Source organism: Thermobia domestica, chromosome 6 (assembly GCF_964235325.1).
Source record: "Thermobia domestica chromosome 6, izTheDome1.hap1.1, whole genome shotgun sequence".
NCBI classification, from domain to species: Eukaryota; Metazoa; Arthropoda; class Insecta; order Zygentoma; family Lepismatidae; genus Thermobia; species Thermobia domestica.
In genome coordinates, this window is record NC_137459.1 from 207012060 (window position 1) to 207033295 (window position 21236).

Genomic DNA, 21236 nt, shown 5'->3' on the forward strand with positions numbered 1-21236 from the left:
GCCATAAAAATGTCAGATAATTGGTTAGGCGAAACGAGGATTAGGCCAAACGATGCAAGATCATAACAAACATGATATAAACGGCGACTATAGTTTTTTATTATTTTTTTTAACGATTTAGTGTCTCAAGATAAAATACCAACATCATCACAAAACTCTACTCAAACCAAAAGTAGTTCTAATTTACTATTATTTTCGGCTTCAAACTTATTTTCGTAGAGCAAAACCTGGTTTTTGCTATCAATTTAGTACCTCAAGAGAATATATCGTCCCAACCCCCAGCACTCTACCAAAACTGGAAGTTGTTGAAATATACTACTAGTTCCGGTTTCAATACTGAATTCTATAGAGCAAAACAGTAAGAAATATCGAAATGCGGTTTTATGCAACCGATTTAAACTGCCAAAGGTAGGTTCCATCTCCTCCGTTAACCATCTGTACAAATCGGAAGTGGTTTAAATTAACCATTTTTGGTCTCAACATTTATTACTAATAGAACAGAAGCGGTAATAGATAGCAATAACATGTCCTGCAACCTATACATTGTCTCAAAGATATATATCATGAGAACTCGCAGCACTCTACCATAACAGCATGTGGTTGAAATTTACTAGTATGATACTTCCGCTTTTCAATTTGATTTACAAATAGCAACAACTCTGAGAGATATCGAGAAGCAGTTTCTTTTTCCAGTTGATTCAGTGTTCTAAGAATAGGTCATATCTTCTCCATTATTCCTCTATTCATAAGGGAAGTTGTTTAAATTAATGATCATTGGTTTCAATATTTATCACCATAAAACAGAAGAAAGTAAGGCATAGCTAATTGCCTAATGACTATTTGATGTGGATTCAGGTTCCGAGGAATTGGTTCTATATTTGGTCTACTCACTTTATTGCAACTTTCATTATAGATGTACTAATTCAAATTTGAGTATTGAATGTTTATAGTTTGGATATCTACCGTAGTTTCACACCTCGAAATGGAACTTACTTGTTATTATGCAAATACATTTTTTGTAATGTATTATTTTTACTAGTTTTCCACGTAAGACAATGTCCCCTCTCATTTAAATAATTGAAGTTGAGAGTATCGGCTCCTAAAATACATGGGTCCCAGTTAATAATGGACTAGGGTAGCCAATTCTCGGTTCCGGATTCGGGTACCCGATGTTCGGTAATCGAATCGGGTACTTGATACTTGGTTCCGGATCCGTGTACCCCATTCTTGATTACGGATCCGGATACTCGATTCTCAGTTCTAGAACCAAGTACCTGATTTTCGGTTCTGGAACCAGATATTCGATTTTAAGAGCTAGTCAATTCTAGGTTCTGAATTCGAACACCTGTTTTTCAGATCCAGATAGAAAATACATACTGCATCGGTATATCAAGTATGATTGTATCATTAAAACGCAATATGCCTTTTTAAAAAAAAAATGTCTAACTGCCCTATGTTCGCACTTTAGGGGGGTGTTTACCCCTTCATCCCTCATATTGGCCTATATAAAAAACACGTATGTCCTACTTTTGATTCATTTATTCACTCAAGGAGTTTCATGCAGACGGAGTGTGACACTTGGGAAACCTTGCTTGTAAGAGTAATATCTAAAGCTTTTCCATACCTAAAGCTTCCTTACATTAATTCACATTAGAGTAATCGGTCAGAAAACTATTTACAACTTATTACATCTAGAAGTTATATGATTATCTACGTTTTATTGCAAATGTCTAATCATGTTAGATTTAATACCAGACCATTTACGTAAATATCAGATAATTATATGTAGTATCATTTTGCTTATAAAAAATATTAAATTATGTAATTATTCTTGCAAATGCCTTCCTCATTTAAACCTAACTGACCCTTTGTCATTTCGATGTATGCTGTTCAAGAACCTGAATTAAAACTTCTCCACATTCTTTTTTCTTTCCCTTCAACAGAAATCCTCATGCATTGCAGTCGAATGATGAGTCTCCAAGTCGTTTTCTCAGTAGTGTTTTTATTCGATTCATTCTGCTGAAAAATCTCTGAGCGGTAGCCGAACCGTTAACATAGGCACACTTAATATTTTCACACATGCGCTTTCAAACACATCGTAACCCAGAGCTGAATTTCTTAATAGGTGACTTTGTTTCTATACAGCATGCATCTTTAGGTTTACAAACAAATATGCTTTCTCGGAAACTACTCGTAAGGATTTAGGATCACCCATATCATTTTGTAGTGTTTAATAAGATCTGTCGATTGGTAGACTTCTCATCTTTGGCATCTTTGTTATTATTATTATTATTATTATTATTATTATTATTATTATTATTATTATTAAACGATATAGTGCTAACTGGCTTTTGGCGTCACCAAATGAGTCCGCAGCGTGTACTGCATGTTGCTAAACATAAGGTAAGAAATGCATATTCCAGCGGGCGCATATTGCATGTGTCATACAGTATATAACATTCTTATTTGTACACATTAATTTTTCAAACGAAATATTTAATTTCTCCATTAAATTACAATATTGTGCTAGTTAATTGTCACACTTGGATACATTAGGGCTTCACAAACTGAAAAACATAGAAAAATAATTCGTGTCAAATTAAATATTAATTAATAAAAACAAACAATGAGAGAATCCCTGTTTTCGTGCAACTTTTCTATTCGTACACACGGGCTATTATACCATAAAGAAATCATAAGAAAAACACAAACTTGGTACATGCTAAGTCTAGCTTTGTGTTTACTGTCATTGTCCTGTTGAAATGTGTACCTAGTTTTTGCAAACTGCTTGACATTGTTCTTTAATATTTCACAATATACATTGGCATCCATAATGCCATCAGTAAACTGGATAGTGTGTGACATACAAGCCCACACCATTAGTGACCCACCACCATGTTTAGCTGTGGGGGTGTTCATATTATTATTCTCTGTATTTGGTTTTCTCCATACCCTACGTACCCCATCTAACCCAAAAAGGATTATTTTCGTCTCATATGACCATATAACACTATCCTAAAATTCTTGATCGATATCACGATATTGTTTTGCAAACGCAAGGCGCTTCTTTCGATTCCCCTTACTTACATACGGCCTCTTTCGCATTATTCGACTATGATACCAATGTTTCCACAACACACTCCGGACAGTTTGGTCACACATCTGCTTCCTGGACACATTTTCCACTAATGGACGTAGTTCGGGGACACTTAATTTGGGATTTTCTCGAACTCTTTGAAGAACGAAACGTTTGTCATGTGCTTTTACTTTACGTTCCTTTGGTTTCTTCGGTAAATTCCTCGTTGAATCGTGCTCTCTGAATTTTTGTACTATGTACTGAACAGGGGAGTGCAAGCTAGTAACAGTACTGCTATTTGACGTAAAGTATTTCCTCACAGTGCTAAGTTTATAATTATCTCTTTTAGGTCAGAACTCAGTCCTTCTGCGTACCCATTTTGATCCGTGGTGTTTGAAGGAAAGCACGCACAGTATCTTCTACTAACAAGGGTCACCTACACCCCTCACACTGCTTCAATACAAAACGAAGAATACTCGTGAATGATAATATTATTTGCGATTAACACGACCCGTCATATTCATGTACGAATAGAAATGTTGCATGAAAACATGGTGTATTTCTTTATTTATTACTATTGGATAATTTTTAATACTACTTTGGATTGGTTTTTAAATTGAAAACTGTGATCAAAACCTCCTTTATTCATATACATATAGTACATATAAAAATAATAAACGTAAAGTACACATATGTTACATTTTTGGTCATAAATTCAGGTGTACGAATAAGAATGTTATAACCTGTGTAATAAATTGGGACATGAAAATGCATAAGTTTTTTTTTTTTTTTTAACATAAAATTGAAATTGGAATCATATTTTCAGTGTACATTTTCGTACACGGAAGGTGAAAATTAGTAAATAGAAAGCGATAACATATGGTCAAGGTTTGTTGTGTGAATAGGAAAACAAACTTTTCCATCAAAAGCAACAACAGCAAGTTGACCTCTACGTAAGCTTCTCGGCCCGTTGCTTTTGCAAAATATAAACACATCTAGTGACGTGATATAGAAAAAAAATGCATGGACTTTCCAGAAGAAAAATAGCAGCAACAGAAATACGTATTGGAAAACTTTATTTTTTTTATTTTTTTTTCTGCATGTTACATCAGAAGGTTGAATAATATAAAAAACACGGGCAAGAGGCATCACAATTAACCTCTTCGTCGAAGTATACGCATTGAGTCGAATCTTCAGCAACCGCCATGGAATTTGGGATGCTTGCTTTGTAAGTACCTTTTCTTTTCTTATGATATCCCTTCTCCACTTTTGGGAGGAGTTTCAGTAAAACTCTGCCATCTGCCATGTATAAGTAGAAAAGTCATTTATCATTGTGGGTACAAGTCTCCTGGTGACACGCAACCCACTGTATAAGTCAATTTTCAAAGATTTTATTCTCATTTTTGTGCGATTCAGCATAATAAATTGTGTTTTAAATGGGACCTCATGTTTCCATTTCAAGCCCTGAGATTTAACAACACCAAGAAATTTAGGTTGGTTTAAATAGCACTCTAAAGAATTCAGTTTTATTTACAAAATCAGGCTCTTTGCATGTTTTAAAAATATTTTATATGTACCAAATGTACGCGTCTCACTAACAACATCCAGTATATTATAACGAGGCAAAACTTTGACGCTAATGGGATCTTTAATGTATGTATCTTATTAATAATATTGTTGTATGTTGCACGTACAAATACTTGAAATTACTTGGCTAGGTATGTCGTTTATAACCCCATTTATATCCATCTCAGGATCAAACAAAGGACGCCACAAACGAAGGACAACGCTCTACCAGTTTGAGTTTTTTTTTTAATTCCGAGAGAAAGAAAGTCTCACAATAAGAAAACAATTACACGTTATTCATCAATTTATAAAATGTATTGTCTACTTACGAAATACAAATTGGCCCAGTGAAGAGGCACTTTCCTCTAAAGATAACTATCTTTTAAATCCTCACATGTTTGTGAGATTCATTCCCGTTCTGCCTACATGCCTTCCAGCACTTTCTAGAAAATATTTTTAATGATCTTATATTTAGGTAGAACGGTAATTCCTGTTCTGCCTAATCTTTCGAGACGGGGAATTCTGTGCAGGAAGGAATTTTTGTAGTGAATATTTATGTAGTAATCTAAAAGCTTCTGTAAGAACAACTATCTCTACAAGTTTCATCATACATGGAAAATTGATTGACTCAGTTGCAAGAAAGACGTTAAACATTGTATCTGAAACGAACATTAAAATAATAATAATAATAATAATAATAAAACTTTCTTCGATCTAATATCAACTCATTTCAAAACAAAATTTTATTTGGGTTTCCAGTAGTTTACCTCGAGCTTGCTAAGGTTTGCAGTACTAAAAAGTGCCACAGTTCACATCCCAAGACATGTTTGGCCAACTATTAAACAAACAATGCAAGAGGCTGCATAAGGCGGCCTTTAAAAAAGAACGTTTGTCTCAATCATATCTCTTTCCTCGAATTGATAGATTCAGTTGCCAGTAACCCGTTTGACATTGTAACTGAAACGAACACGAAACAGACTTACTTTGGTTTAATATCAAGTCATTTCACAACAAAATTTTACTCGGTTTTCCAGTAGTTTATCTGCAGCATACTAAGGCTTGCAGTACTAAAAAGTGCCACAGTTCACATCCTCAAGACATGTTCGGCTATACATAAAACAAACAATGCAAGAGGATGCAAAAGGCGGCCCTTTAAAAAAAAAAGAGCCTTTGTCTTCTACATCACAGCTCCTTCTTCGGCATTACCTTAACAGGTGATTTGTCTTCTAACACAATTCTACACTATATGCAATGTTACATATACTTATATTGTCAATGTAAATACTACGTATCGTCAATGTAAATACCACACATCGTCAATATAGCCAAATATATTTAAAACATCTCACCATCACCGTTCTAAATGCAAACAGTATGCAACGGTATCTGCGTAAACCACCAAGTCTATTACATGTAATTCCAGACGTCTTTTATTCAATTATTTTATTTTCTGTGCAATTCGCCTATATTTCAGCTTTGGTTCCTTGGGCTTTTACTCTACTTCAAACATTAGCATACTAGCTTCATTCTCACTTTGTTTTTGTTGCAGGAGGTGTACAAATGTAAAAATATTCGGATGTTCTCTTGTCAGTTTTCTGTTTAATTTAGAGTGCCACCCCTCTACAACATTAGTTGTTCTTCTCTCAACATTATCATAATGCTTTCATATATCTCTGGAAAAGAGAGAAACATTAATTACATAAAACAAATCAAAGCTTGACAATGGTCATTCAACAGCGATTGGAAGTTTGACTAAGGATAATGTCTGTTGTTTGTTGTTAGTAACACGGAAAATTTATAAGTACTTAGTTTTGTAATCATTACAATAGTATGGAATTAATTTCAGATCTCTGGTATGAGCAGATTAAAATTTCGTATTGGCATGCAGATCTCAGAAATGATTTTTTTTATGGAATGAGAATAATAATTACGCTTACCGCACTCCATTAAAGACACTATGCATCATTTCATATCCAGAAACTTCTGAGCTCACAATTGTAGAACACATAGGCAATACGATAATGCCAAACGAGACTAATGGAAAAACAAAGGACTATAATGACCAAATGAGTACATATGAAATACTAATCAATGCTAACGTAGATTTCGTTTTCCAAATGAAAACCGCATATATTTGACAAAAACCTTTCAAACGAAAAACATATAGTAAAATAGCGTAGAAAATAAAGTAAATACTATATCGTACTTACTTTGTGAAGATGGCGACTGCATCGTCCAGCCATGTTTCGACTAAATAGTCATGAAACTTTTCTGCGTTTTGTACGTCTGGGGCATTTTCTTGAAGGTGCAGGAACATGTCACTCACTTGCTCCATTGACACAAGTGGTAGTGCAGCAGCACGTCGTATCCACTTCCTGACCTCTTTGTCTTCTTCATAAAAAGTGGACAACCCCAATGACTGAACTTTTCTCCACAAACATTGGGTGTAATGGAAGAAACATCCACAATTGGCTGCATCCGGAAAAACACCAGTAACGACATTGATAAGCACTCTTTCGAAGTCTATGATCACTGTAGTAGGGTTAAAGTTGAGACCACTTGCAGAAGCCGCATCCTTAATCAGAAGCAGAATCCTACGATATTCTTCCTCTTTCTTAGTAGGCAATAAACAAAATAGGAACGGAAAAGTCTGCCCCAAATAAGTCCCATGTATGGTGTAAAGCTGCTGAAGTATACGGGGAGCTGGTTTAAAGGTACCATATATCCAAGTTGTCTTCGTGGTTGCAAGCTTCCGTAAATTTCCAGTTGTCCCAAAGACCTGCAGAATATAATATTAATACTTAGCTCCCCTAATATATTAATAATTATTAGTGTATTAGCTAAGTAATATATTAATACACTTATTAAATTTAAACAAAATACAAATTTAATATTGAATTTTCAAACATGTTGCACGCTTCAAGTGTAGTAACCAACATACATGATTCTAGCTAAAATTTAAGGATACATACTTGAATGTTAAGGTTGTTTAAAGCTCATGAACTTAAAATTTCAACCTTGTTTCGCGCATTATTTAAGTTATTCTTGCTTTCTTGGTTAAATATATCCCAGAATATAATACAATTGAAATCCCTTATTTGAATCAGTTAATTTTATTAGTACATATCTGGCTCCAAAACTAAACTTTGAGGATCCTATTAATTAAATTCAAACTATATGATATTAATTATGTCTGTATACTTAAAGCTGCTAAAATTAAATACTTTAGGCAAGTTATTGTGTAATTAGAATTGAAATAATAATAAATAATCAGTTACCAATAATCGATCAGAATCAATACCATCATCAATTAAGAGGAATTCTTCTCCTGTTAATGTCTGTCTCCACCTGCCCTCTAACATAATAGAACTTCTTTTCGTGGGAAGCTCAGGCCTTTCTGTGCTTGGACAGTTGTACAGGGTATGTTTAATTCCCTCAAATGTTGGCAAAGCGGCTGCAACCTCTTCTTGTATCTCATCCTTTGCAATCACTTCTCTCAAGATAGACACAAATTAAATAAATAAATAAAAAAACAAATACATGAACAGTTTCGTTAAAATTTACTTGCAAAATGCATTCACCTGACTAGTAAGTTTCTTCACATGACTAGTGCAATAAGCTTGAAGTCAAAACTTGTAAACTTTTTTTTTTTTTTTTTTTTTTTTTGTAAACAGAGATTATTTGTACTGCTAAATTGAACTGGTATCACACAACTAGCGAGATACTAGGCAACTACCTTCAAGAAGCTGGCTCCAGTTTACCAGATCAAGTATTTGTTGTCTCTTAACGTGACGTTAAAAAACGAAAGAAAAAAGTAGTTATTTTTTTAACTAGAAGATAGAAGTAACAAATAAAATAACTAATCTCATTTTCACGAAGCTTTGCACCCCTTGCAAACAATGCAGACTGCAGTGCAGAATTGTTGCCAAATAATTAAACAAAAAAATGTTATATGCAATTTTGTGCGATTTGGACCCGTTTGGCCGAATCCCCTTTCGCCGAAAATGGAGTTAGGGAAATCTTGACCTGTTTGAGGGATTATTCTTTGAGAGTCAGGGAAATAATTTATTATTATTATTATTATTATTATTATTATTATTATTATTATTATTATTATTATTATTATTATTATTATTATTATTATTATTATTATTACTAAAGCTGGCAAGAGATTTGAACCTGGGAATTTTGCAATTACTCATTCGATTCATTGCTTGTTCATAGCGATAAATGCTTTATTTACATGAACGGCTCAGGCCAATAGAATGGTAAGCGCCACCTCCATATTGAAATTGCGCTTTTACACCGTAGGTGGAATTGGTTGGGATAGGATCATAGAATAGTATGTAAGTGGTTGAAATTCTGAAGCTACTTGCAATTCTTTTTGAGATAATGCTTTATTTTTCTTCTTTTTCTCATTTTCTTTTTGGTTCTTTGCCTATCTAATTGCATATAAGACTCATTTCTTTCTGTTGCAAACAGTATCTTGCTTTGCTACATTCACTCTTTGCAGATACTTGGAACATTAGGAAATCTGCAGAAGCTGTGTTGTGGAAATACAGTTTACATGGATGGTACCTTAAAGTGTGTTCCTCGCATCTTTTGTCAGCTGTACACACTGCATACAAAGTATGGGGCGCGGTGGCTCAGTGGTAGAGCGTTCACCTCTGGTGCTTGCGGTCCCGGGTTCGATCCCAGTCCCCGCCAAGTGAACTTTGTGGTGGACAAAGACCGTGCTCGTGGGTTTTCTCGGCTACTCCCGTTTCCTCCCACTTTCTTCATTTCATCCATTACTCATCATCACCGTCTCCTTTAGCATAACCGTGGGACGTAAAACTCAAAGATTTCATTTTTTTTTTGCATACAAAGTACTTGGGGCAGACATTTTCCTTATTGTTTTGTCTCCTTCCCAGCAAGCGAGAGGAAGTATATGTCAGATTATTTAATTTGATACAACAGAAAGCTAGTGACAGTGCATTTAATTTCAGCCCATCGGAGGTAATTCTAGATTTTGAGAAAGCAGCAATGAACGCTTTTCGTAGCATCTTCTCAAACAGTGTGATACGTGGCTGTTTATTTCATTACACTTAGTGTATTTGGAGGAAAGCGCAAGAGTTAGGATTATCTACTGCGTTCAAGAAGGAACAGGAAGTGAGGAAATGGATACGTCGAGCTGCTGTCCCCCCATTAGTACCTGTAGAGAGTGTAGGAGATATATTCATTTATCTACAAGAAAATGCACCGGGCGTTATCAATAAAGAATAATTCCATGATTATTTGGTGGAAACATGGGTTGATGAATCGGATGCAATTTTTTTCACCGTGAGCATTTATGTATTATCTTCTTCTTTAGTATAAAACCTTTACACTTAATTAGCGTGTGTAGAACCTAGTATATAGCAAGAATATTGTAACAGTTTTGGTATTTGCAATACAACATTTGCGACTAGTGAAAATTCGGAAAATACAATAGATGAAAAAGATAAATAATGTTTCTAAATTGCTCTATTTTATATGTATTTTTAAATTATCTACACCGTATTTTTGCGGTTTCATTTTTTTAAATGAATAGGTGTTTTTATCCCGTGGTAAAAATCAAATTATGCAGCTCAGGTTATAATATTATGTTTGTACATTGATCTCTCAATTTTATTTGATGATATTCATCGTTTGGGTGTGTTTATTTCAGCGATATATGTTACCACTTCAATAATGATGGTCCTAGGACAACGAATCATGTTCGAGGATGGCATTCGAAATTCAACAAAAGACTCGCAAAGGAACATCCAAATATCTTCGTCTTTCTAGAACTGACGAATCAAGAGCAAGCTGAAAATGAGAGGGTTCAAACTCTTAAACAGAGACTAGTGTCTCGAGAGATAGATCTTTTCCAATACATGGATGCAGTATCATATTGTTTTCATCTAGGTACGTAACATTTGAATTTTCTGACTGAAAGTTTCTGCCTGTATCGTGACTAGCAAAATTAATACCGATAGGGATGTATGATTCAGCAAGCGAATAATTGTGTACCTCATATTTAATTCTATTCCATTTACAAATCGTGCTGTATAGTATTTTTTTTTGTCTTGCCTTTGTTCCTCTTACCATTAGTATATTGGTGGTACACTGTAGCAATTTAACGCAGTTAATAAGGTATTTCTTGATAAGCCTGCTTAAAATAAAGGGAAATCCCTAGCAAATCACTAGGTAGAATTGAATACATTTTCTGTAAATATAATAAACTTTTTATAAGAACATTCATCACAAAGGAAAATATAACCTTTAATTTTTGTTTTCTCTTATGAAATTGTAGATTCTCTTAATCAGTTCCCTTTCAAATGTACTAAAGTTTATTATTATTATTATTATTATTATTATTATTATTATTATTATTATTATTATTATTATTATCAATTTTAGGAACTGCAACCGTGAAGTGAGAAGAATTCAAGAAAAGTAATGGACTGCGAAAGATTTTGATGGATACCATGATCAATAATATGTACTTATATGTATGATTTTCAATAAATCCCATATAAAATTTATTTAAATTATATGCTATGTTTGAATTGCATTACAACATCAACTTATTTACATTACCATATCCGCCGAAAATATAAAAAATAAACCACGGGAGGCTAGTTCGAGTTTCACTTATCGTCGTTGTGCACGAAATTGTTTCAATCCGTCAAGAAAATTCTTTCCCTGACTCTCAAGGAAAAATCCCTCAAACAGGTCAAAATTTCCCTAACTCCATTTTCGGCGAAAGGGGATTCGGCCAAACGGGATATCCCGTTTCGCCGAAGATAAGATTTGATAAGAGTTTTGATCTAAATAGCCGTAAGGTCGTTCGTCGAAACGGGATTCAGCCAAACGGGACTACATGTTATGTGCTAAGAAATGAATAAACAAACTGAAAGGGGAAAACAATGAGCTTAAAAATAAAATGGCATGGGCTTGTGATAAGAGAATCAAGAACCATTTTCTCTCGTTTGCAGTGGCGTACGCACTGCTCTCCTGAATCTTTGAGCTACTATGTAAACGCATACACGCATCAGGAGGAAGAAGGACAGAACGTTGAATTTCTTCTACCAGTGTAAATGACAACTAAAACTTTCTATTCCTACCTCTAACGTTTCCTCTAGCTGAGAATCTACCTAAAATGTTAGGATTCAGTGCAACTAATACATGATGACTTAGTGTTCCTACTAGCACATCTATGGTTGGAAGGATGGATTAAAGTTTATCGTCCCTTCAACAACAAGGTTCTATAAAATTTGGACCTACAGCCGAACCAGTGATCCGAACTACATGAACTTTCTCCGGAAATCGAACGCGGGTCTTCCGCCCGACGACGAGTACGAGGATCATATAGCCACAAAGGAGTTAATTATCAGACCTAGAAACATGTGCAGTTGTGCTCACGACTTCTATTCAAAATTGAGCTCTTGGGGGGCCGCGGTGACTCAGTGGCAGAGCGCTCACCTTTGGCACATGGGGTTCCTGGTTCGATCCCAGTGAGCCCTGCGGTAGGCAAACACCTTGTGCGTGGGTTTCCTCTGGTCTTTCAGTTTCCTCCCACTTTCTTCATTCCAACATTTCATTCATGTTTTCATCATCACCGTCTCTTTTAGCCTAGCCTGCATATTCGTGGGACGTAAAATTCGAAAAATTTCATTTCATTTCATTTCAAAATTGAGCTCCTTGTACGTTTCCATTATAGGCGAGCGAGTGTTTGGAACAAGCAATCATTCATTCTGCAAGAACTTGAAAACTACTGAGTTTACTTATTTATTGAATAGAGAATTTATTATTTTATTACCTTTGTTATGTGTAATAAAATACCTATAAAATATATTTTGAATCCTCGTGATTTATCCTTTCATTTGATATCTAACAGAAAAGTTACGCCATAAACTAATATCAGTCATGAGAGTATGAAGAGTCAATCGACATCTTAATCAACAAATTCCAAGAAACTTTCTAGATTCTACATAGGAATAAAGACACATTATTTAAAATGCACATAGTACCTCCTGTTAATTTCACTGCAGCCAGAAAAAAATAAGACTCAAAAGATATGAACATTCCTATCCAATATTATAAAAAATCTTAAATGTCGAACATTCCTTTGCACATTATTTTATTTCTGACACCGAATATTCGGTTTTTGCATCTTTTAAATGGTCATTTATTCTGATCACATTTTAAAAAAGACTATATACATATTATAACTGATAAAATAGCCTTATAATACTTCGTAATGAATCAGAAAAAAAAGAGGTTTTATCCTCTTTAACTTTTCTTTATCCTCCTCACTCACTCACTCTCTCTCTCTCTCTCTCTCTTTATTTGACTATTTTCTCATCTCTAATGAAAGGTCAAACAAAGATCTGAAGTACTATAAAAAACTTATTATCTTCAATAAGAACACTTGATTTCTCTTTTTCACTTTCTTAGCCCATTCTCATGAAATGACACAACTGTTTGACAACCATTCTTTGTGAAAAACTGAAAAATAACTATGAGTTAGCAACATTGAGAATGAGACTAATATTAGTTTATTCTTCCATGGGCAAATAGTACACAATAAATGCAATGTATTATGGTAATTAATGTATTGTTAAGGCACAGTAAGAACATGTAGGTTTCGACTCAAAGTATGTATCTATACGGGATCAAAATCTGGAACCATAATCGAATTTGTAAGGGAAAACTGTTGCAACAAATGACAAAACACAAGAAGTGCGCGCCACAATTTAAAGGTGTCGCCCAAGGAAGCCAGCAGGGTACCTGCTGCTCCGAGTTATTCTGTTAAACATAAACAACGCAAACCCGTACGTGCAGAAGAAAAGCAAATACTTTATTAAACGATATCAACGTGATTCAATTCACTTGAAAAAAAGTTAAGACCTATAATAGCTAATTTTCATGTTCTCATACATTATTTATTTACTTACTTTGTAGTACTGAAGTTAGTATTTGTACATTCGCATGCTACACAATGTAAGAAAGCACATGCGGATTTTTGTGACATGGATAGCCGCGCGGGCTACCACTGTAGCCCATTTGTTTTTATTTTATTATATTGGTTAGTTTGTTAATATTTTTATCTTTCTTGTAGAGAAATGTACTTATAAACTGTTTTAAGGGTCTTATACCCAATTTGAGAAATATGTTTATTTTGAAAGCTATGTATATACAAAGAAGATCAACGCCATTCATTTTTCAAAAGTAATACAGGAATAGGACTGTAAAAGTTATTTGTATTTAGCAATAAATGCACCAATCTGGCGCATTTCCAACTTTCTTCATCGTAAACATATATATCGAAATTGTTTAAAAAAATACGCATTATTTTACAAAAAAATTACAAACAAAGCTTACAGGTAAACGTATTATTGACAAAACCTACATCTTTTCAGCGAAATATTGTTTTAAGATTTCTTGCTCTCAAAAGTTTGATTACGATTTGGCATAATTATACAATGCTATTTACTTTCATATATTTCTCTTTTTCTGTTTTCCTATTCGAGTTTCTCGAAGCATGTTCTGCACACAAGTGATTGAGTGGTCAATGCACATTTTCCTTCAAGCACTGACCACCCATCAAAAGCATCAAAATGCCAAAAGGGGCACGTATTTCATCCTGTAAGCTTTGCATCACGGTCATGTTAAAATCTCTTTCTGACACTGTCAATGCAAATATTGCTACAATCAAAAATAAGTCTGAAAATGTTTGCATCTAAAAACAATTCTAGACATTCAAGTTAGAACAACGCAGACTTGGTCTCACCTTTAGGTCCAGGAAAACGAAGCGAAATATTATGAGCACGAGTACAAATATTACGAGAAGGAGTTTTTATTATTCATCTGAAATTGTCTTTTGCTACATAATAATTTACTTTACAACTATCTTTACTACCACTACTATCAACAGGTATCAGTGGTTCCTGCCACCCGGAATTCTCAGTAACATCTTCTGAATTTTCACTGTTCCTGTGTCCGAAAAATGCAGTTCTTCCGTTTCAAAATATTCTTCACCATTACTATCGCAATCTGGAAAACATTGCTAATCAGAACTGCCATTTTGCAAACTTATTGACCATCTGATCAACGCTCAAACTATGATGAAAAAACTTTCCATGGTTTGGAAGACTTATTACACCAACAGTCGCGCGGGCTACAGGTGTAGCCCATGAAACTTTCAAGCAGGATAACAATGAGATCGTTTCGATTTTACGTTCGACCACACATTAAACACGCAGAATGATAGTTGATAGAAAGGTACACAGACACCCTTTATGTTAGCACCTGAAACTACTTTGCGGCAAGGAAAACAAAAACACTGGGCTACAATAGTTGCCCGCGCGCGTATTGCAGGGTTAATGTATTGTTAAGGCACAGTAAGAACATTTAGGTTTCGACTCAAAGTATGTATCTATATGGGATCAAAATCTGGACCCAAAATCGAATTCGTAAGGGAAAACTGTTGCAACAAATGACAAAACACAAGAAGTGCGCGCCACAATTTAAAGGTGTCGCCCAAGGAAGCCAGCAGGTTACCTGCTGCTCCGAGTTATTCTGTTAAACATAAACAACGCAAACCCGTACGTGCAGAAGAAAAGCAAATACTTTATTAAACGATATCAACGTGGTTCAATTCACTTGAAGAAAATTAAGACCTATAATAGCTAATTTTCATGTTCTCATACATTATTTATTTACTTACTTTGTAGTACTGAAGTTAGTATTTGTACATTCGCATGCTACACAATGTAAGAAAGCACATCAATAAATTTTAACTTAAGGGGGAAATGTACCATCTGTTTTTCATGGATATGCTTAATGATTTAAGTAATAGATGAAAAAGAAATAATCTCCCATAATGATAAATATGCTTACTGTTACATACCAGCGCCATCTCTTTATCGTTCAGTTGACAATTTGACATAACTCATTGTAATTTCATCTCTAATTACAGTTTGGAGAAAAATAGCAATGTTCAGTTGCTCTTAAAGGGGGGGAGGATTATATAGTATTGGGTATTGTGCCCTATATCACGGCAATGGTGTGAGATTGAGACGAGTAATGCACATCGCAGTAGCAGAAATACATGCACGTGCTGCAGCAGAAATATTGCGGGAAACAGACGAAACAATTTCCTCTTTACCAATCAGCAAATAGTCGTGGGCGCAGTGATACAACATTAAGTTACGCGGTTTGTTTTTGGAAGGTGCAAAGGATTGTGAAAAACGCTTTACTCATTAAAAAGAAAATTTAGTCTTACCTGTAAACTTTTGGAACTGCATCTAGAGATTCTCGGACACTTTACACTTCATCCTGTCTATTAAGCATCTTGCTTCAATTGTGCTCCTTTGTGTTTCATGAGAGTGTACTCTACTCTTTGATAAAACATCGTCAAAGAAAACAACAACTGTCGCTTTGCACTCACGTGTATATTTCCAATATGTCTTCTCTTTGACACGTCTATTAAAAAAAAGAACGCTTCCTACGCGAGCATTTTCCCCCCTATTTCGAACTAACAAATTCTGCCATTCTGTGCTGCTTACTATTCCTGTTGATACGTAAGGTGACAAATTAAAAATTTGAATTGCATTTTATACAGATTACTGCCTCGGTCTCAGGACTTTCACTTTTCGAAGCCGTCAGGTGTTCTGAACGCTGATTGGCTACCGGTGAACCCAGTAGCCAATCACCTTCAAGAGTACCAAACTGAAACTAAATCTTATAAATCCAATTCTCTCCCCGATTATCTGACCTTTTGATTTGATTGATACTCGACAAAAACATTCAAGTATGTGATATTTATATTTTGTATTGCTCCTATTTACATTGACAATGTAAATATAAAAATAGAAGTATATATGATATTGTTGCATATAGTATAGAATCACGTATAGAAGACAGATCAGCTGATAAGGTGATGCCGAAGAAGTAATTGTAATGTAGAAGACTAATACCCTTTCTTAAGTTTTATCAGAAGTTTATACCCTTATGCATCCTCTTGCATTATTTGTTTAATATATGGCCATCAAACATGTCTTGAGGATGTGAACTGTGGCACGTTATACGTACTATGAGCCTTAGCACGTTGGAGATGAAATACTGGAAAACTGAATAAAATTTTGTTGTGAAATGACTTGATTTTAGACCGAAGAAACTTCGTTTTATGTTCGTCTTCGTGTCAGTTACAATGTCAAACTGCTTTTTTTTTTTTTTTCAACTGAGAATCAATTTTCCATTTCCCTGTAGGAATTGAAAAGAAATAACATTCATCTTTACTAAAGTAGATTCGAACAACACTGCTAATAACAGATCTATATCCCTGCAATTATTCCCAGAAGAAAAAGTAGAATAACGTCTAAAATTTATGATGAAACTTGAAAAAATAGTTATTCTTCTTACATAATTTCTTAGAATTACTAAACAGATTTTTGCTAATGCAGGACAAAACCCGAGTGTAGGACAAAATCCAAGCGGACAAAATCCAAGAGGACAAAATCCAAGCTAAATTCTGGTAAGGCGGACAGCATCCAAGCAGATAAAATCCAAGGAGCAGTATCATGTGCGTAGCTATGGTATGTGCCTGTGAACACCCTAATTAAATTTTATGTTTGTTTCTTTCTTCAATTGTCATGCATTCTAAAGTTTTATCTGTAATTCTTCAATTTATTGAAATAATATTTCATTTACATTTAAAGAACTGAAAATTCAATAAAACATGTAAGATTGACACAGTAAGAGTGCAGATGAGCTTAAATTACTCATAAAATAGTCTGGTCACTGCTAGGACATGCCCAAGTGAATCCAATTTAGGGTGATCAGAAATATTTTGACTAAAAAGTGTATACTCACATAAATTAACCGCAAAATGAAAACACTGGCTTGCTTTATCAGAGATAACAAATAAGAGCAAAGCAGCCCAGTCTTAAAAAGAGTACATTACTTACTTAATTCTATTATATTTATTGAGAATTAAAGTAAAAATAAAATTAAAAATATATAATTTAGATAAAAAAATACTTCTCTACCCTCAAAGTATTTACTTCAGTTACACTTGTCAAAATAACCAATAATATAAACATTTTCACTTAGTTTGTCTAGACACATTTTCACATTTCGATTTTCTATATAACACTTTTACATTATTTAATTCTCACACATAATTACATTATTAAAAATACACACTACATTTTTTACATTTTGATCATTTCTGACGAAAATTTGATTAGTATATCACCTACATAAAACACTACCAACAAACAAATCAAGACTTCTGTATGCCACCTCATAAGAATGGAATTAAAATACTCCAATGATTGGTCTCACAATATGCTGAGTGTCTTAAATGTATTATAATGTATATAATAAAATTGAGAAGAAAATACATACTTTTACAACGTATTTGTACACACATAATATTTTTATATACTTTCATATGGATGTGATAAGTAATTAAAGCTCATCTGCACTCTTACTGTGACAATCTTACATGTTTTATTGGATTTTCAGTTCTTTAAAAGTAAATGAAATGTTATTTCAATAAATTGAAGAATTACAGATACAACCTTAGAATGCGTGACAATTGAAGAAAGAAACAAACATACAATTTAATTAGGGTGTTCACAGGCGCATATCACAGCTGTGAACATGATACTGTTCCTTGGATTTTGTCCGCCTTGTCAGAATTTAGCTTGGATTTTGTCCTCTTGGATTTTGTCCGCTTGGATTTTGTCCTCTTGAATTTTATCCGCTTGGATTTTGTCCGCGCCCCACAAAACCCAGGGAAAATTCTGATAAAACTGACAAAATTCAAGGAAAAGAATCATAGTTGCAGCCTAATAAAGATATTTGGTTTTTCTTTCTTCAGCGGCCATGCATCTTAAATGATATATGTAATTCTTCACTTTATTGAAATAACAAAAACCCAATGGAACACATAAGACTGTTATAGTAATCAGAGGCGTAGCTAGAGGGGAGCTAGTGGGGCGGTTGCTCCGTGCGCTAATAGCAGGGGTCACCGAATGAGCAAGAAGAAAGACAAAATATTGAAAGTCAGTAAACGACGCGTCGCCCTGAAAAAATATTGGCGTCCAATTAAATCAATATAGTTGTTAGTTTGCAAAGAAACATATTTGATAAAAATTTTCTTGCTTCCTCCGCTCGCAACATAAACGTTCCAATAAGAATCACAGCAAGCTTTTAATTATTACGTTAAAGAGTTATTATATATGATTTGTTAATTTCAGTGTGATATGGAAGGTGCCGAGTAATGACTTATAGTCTACGCAGGAGTGTTTTCAAAATAAAAAAACGGTCAAAGTCTGAAATACGTGTTCGGCGTTTTGTTGGTGATGAGTTTGCTTAGATAATCACGCTTCTCTACCCAATCGGATTACTCATGACGGTGAGAATGAGGGCTTTGAGAAATTTGCAAATTTGTATTTCTGAATTTCTCTTACATTTCACAGAATATTTTTACCGTGAATAATCGAAATTAAAGTGCTATTTGTGTGGTCACATACAGAATAAAATCACAGATATTTACGATTATTAGGAAGGCTGGACCACGTGTAATAGGCTTGGTAGCTTACATATATGTGGTTACATACTGTTTACATTTTGAGCAGCGATGATGAGACCTTTATTTAAATTGTATTGGTTATATTGACGATATGTGGTATTTAGTATTATTAGTATTTACATTGACAGTATAAATGAAATGAAATGTAATTTTTAAGTTTTCCGTCCTACTGTAATGCTGGCTAGGCTAAAGGAGATGGTGATGATGAGAAATGAATGAAATAGTGGAAAGTGGGAGGAAACGGTAGAACACCGAGAAAACCAACGCACATGGTGTTTGCCCACCACAAATCTCACCTGGCTCGAGCTGGTATCGAACCATGGACCCCATGCACCAGAGGTGAACGCTCTACCCCTGAGCCATTGCAGCCCTATTTTTTCTTTCTTTCTTTCTTTTTTCTTTTCTTTTTTTACAATTTAAGTACGACATATTGCGTGTAGTACAGAATCATATATAGAGGACAAAGCACCTGATCATGTATAGAGGTGATGCCGGGAAAAGAGATGTGATGTAGAAGACAAGGGCTCTTTTTAGAAAAAGAAAACAGACCGAATTATTCATCTTCTTGCTTTTTTTGTTTAATATATGGCCAAACATATCTTGAGGATGTGAACTGTAGCACCTTTTACGTACTGCGAGCATTAGGATGGTGGAGATGAACTACTGGAAAATTGAATAAAATTTTGTTGTAAAATGACTTGATATTAGACCGAAATAAGTTTATTTTATGTTCGTTTCAGTTACAATGTCAAACGACTTTCTTGTAACTGAATCAATTAATTTTCCATATCTCTGTATGTTTCACGAGAATAACGCTGCTAATAACAGAACTGTACCTAGCCACTTTTCCGAGAAGAACAAGTAGAATAACATCTAAAATATGTTATGAAACTTGAAGAAATAGTTATCCTTCTTACAGAATCTATTAGAAATACTAAAGAAAAATTCCCTAGAAATGATCTCTCAGTGCACAGAACTCCCCACCTCGAAAGATTAGGCAGAACGGGAATTACCGTTCTGCCTAAAGATAAGATCATTATAAATATTTTGTACAAAAACGTCACTCAAAATACTGGCCTAAAAAGCTGTTAGACTTTTACAACCGAGTGCTCCACCGAGAATCAAACATGAGATCGCTCGCACCAAAGGCAAAAGCGTTAGCGACTACGCCACGCGAAGCAATACAATACAATTCAATTCTACTTATTGTGGCACTTAAATCCTGTCACATTATTAAATTGCGGTCCCGTCTAGAAAAAGAAGCGTCAGTATCGTCACGTGTCTAGACGAGTTCAAAAGAGAGAGCTTAATTATCTCTTATCCAGCCGCTGGTGTAGAGATAGCGTGTCTGTTTGCCACACGGCATTTGGGCAGGACAAACGTGGGCACGAGCCCTGCTTTGATGGGACATCTTGACTAAGGTTTTTCCTGGTTTTCTTCAGTCCCCCCGGGTGCATGCCAGAATGGTCCACTCTCTCAGGCCAAAATCGCTTCCTTCTCCAGCCCTAGACTCACCTAAAGGGCCGATGCGACCTCGGAGTGGAGACCTATTATATCCTTGTGTCATTTCTTTAAATAAATAAATAAATAAATAAATATTCTCGGCTGGTGAGCATCATTATTCATTTGCAGGTCTCGTCTCGACTCGTAAACTTGTTGCCTCATCTCATTTCCTTGAATGATTGTCTACTGTCGTGTTTGAATTTTCGAAACTAGGCGAGACACGAGAATGTTCTGGTTTCGTGAGAATTATTACTTACGTCATTGGAAAGGGATTTTAAAAATGTAGAAGCCATCTATTTGAAATATACCATCCAACAGTCTTTTGATGTGCGACATGGCATACCATCCTTGTTTCTTTGACAAAAGAATTATGTGAGGAGAAAGGACTGCGACACTCACACAAGGGACACTCCACCTAACGTAACACTACACTTAACTTCAAGAGTAGCAATTTTACGCGGGCGATCCCTGTAAACAATG

General features: G+C 34.8%; 1 long non-coding RNA gene across 1 annotated transcript; it reads left to right on the top strand.

Moving 5' to 3' along the window:
* Window positions 1-4205: 4205 nt before the first annotated feature.
* On the top strand, window positions 4206-11180 carry LOC145687758 (uncharacterized). The gene is made up of 3 exons (XR_014131742.1): window positions 4206-4304; window positions 10332-10570; window positions 11066-11180. It is a non-coding gene; the product is annotated as an uncharacterized LOC145687758 (long non-coding RNA).
* Window positions 11181-21236: the final 10056 nt, after the last annotated feature.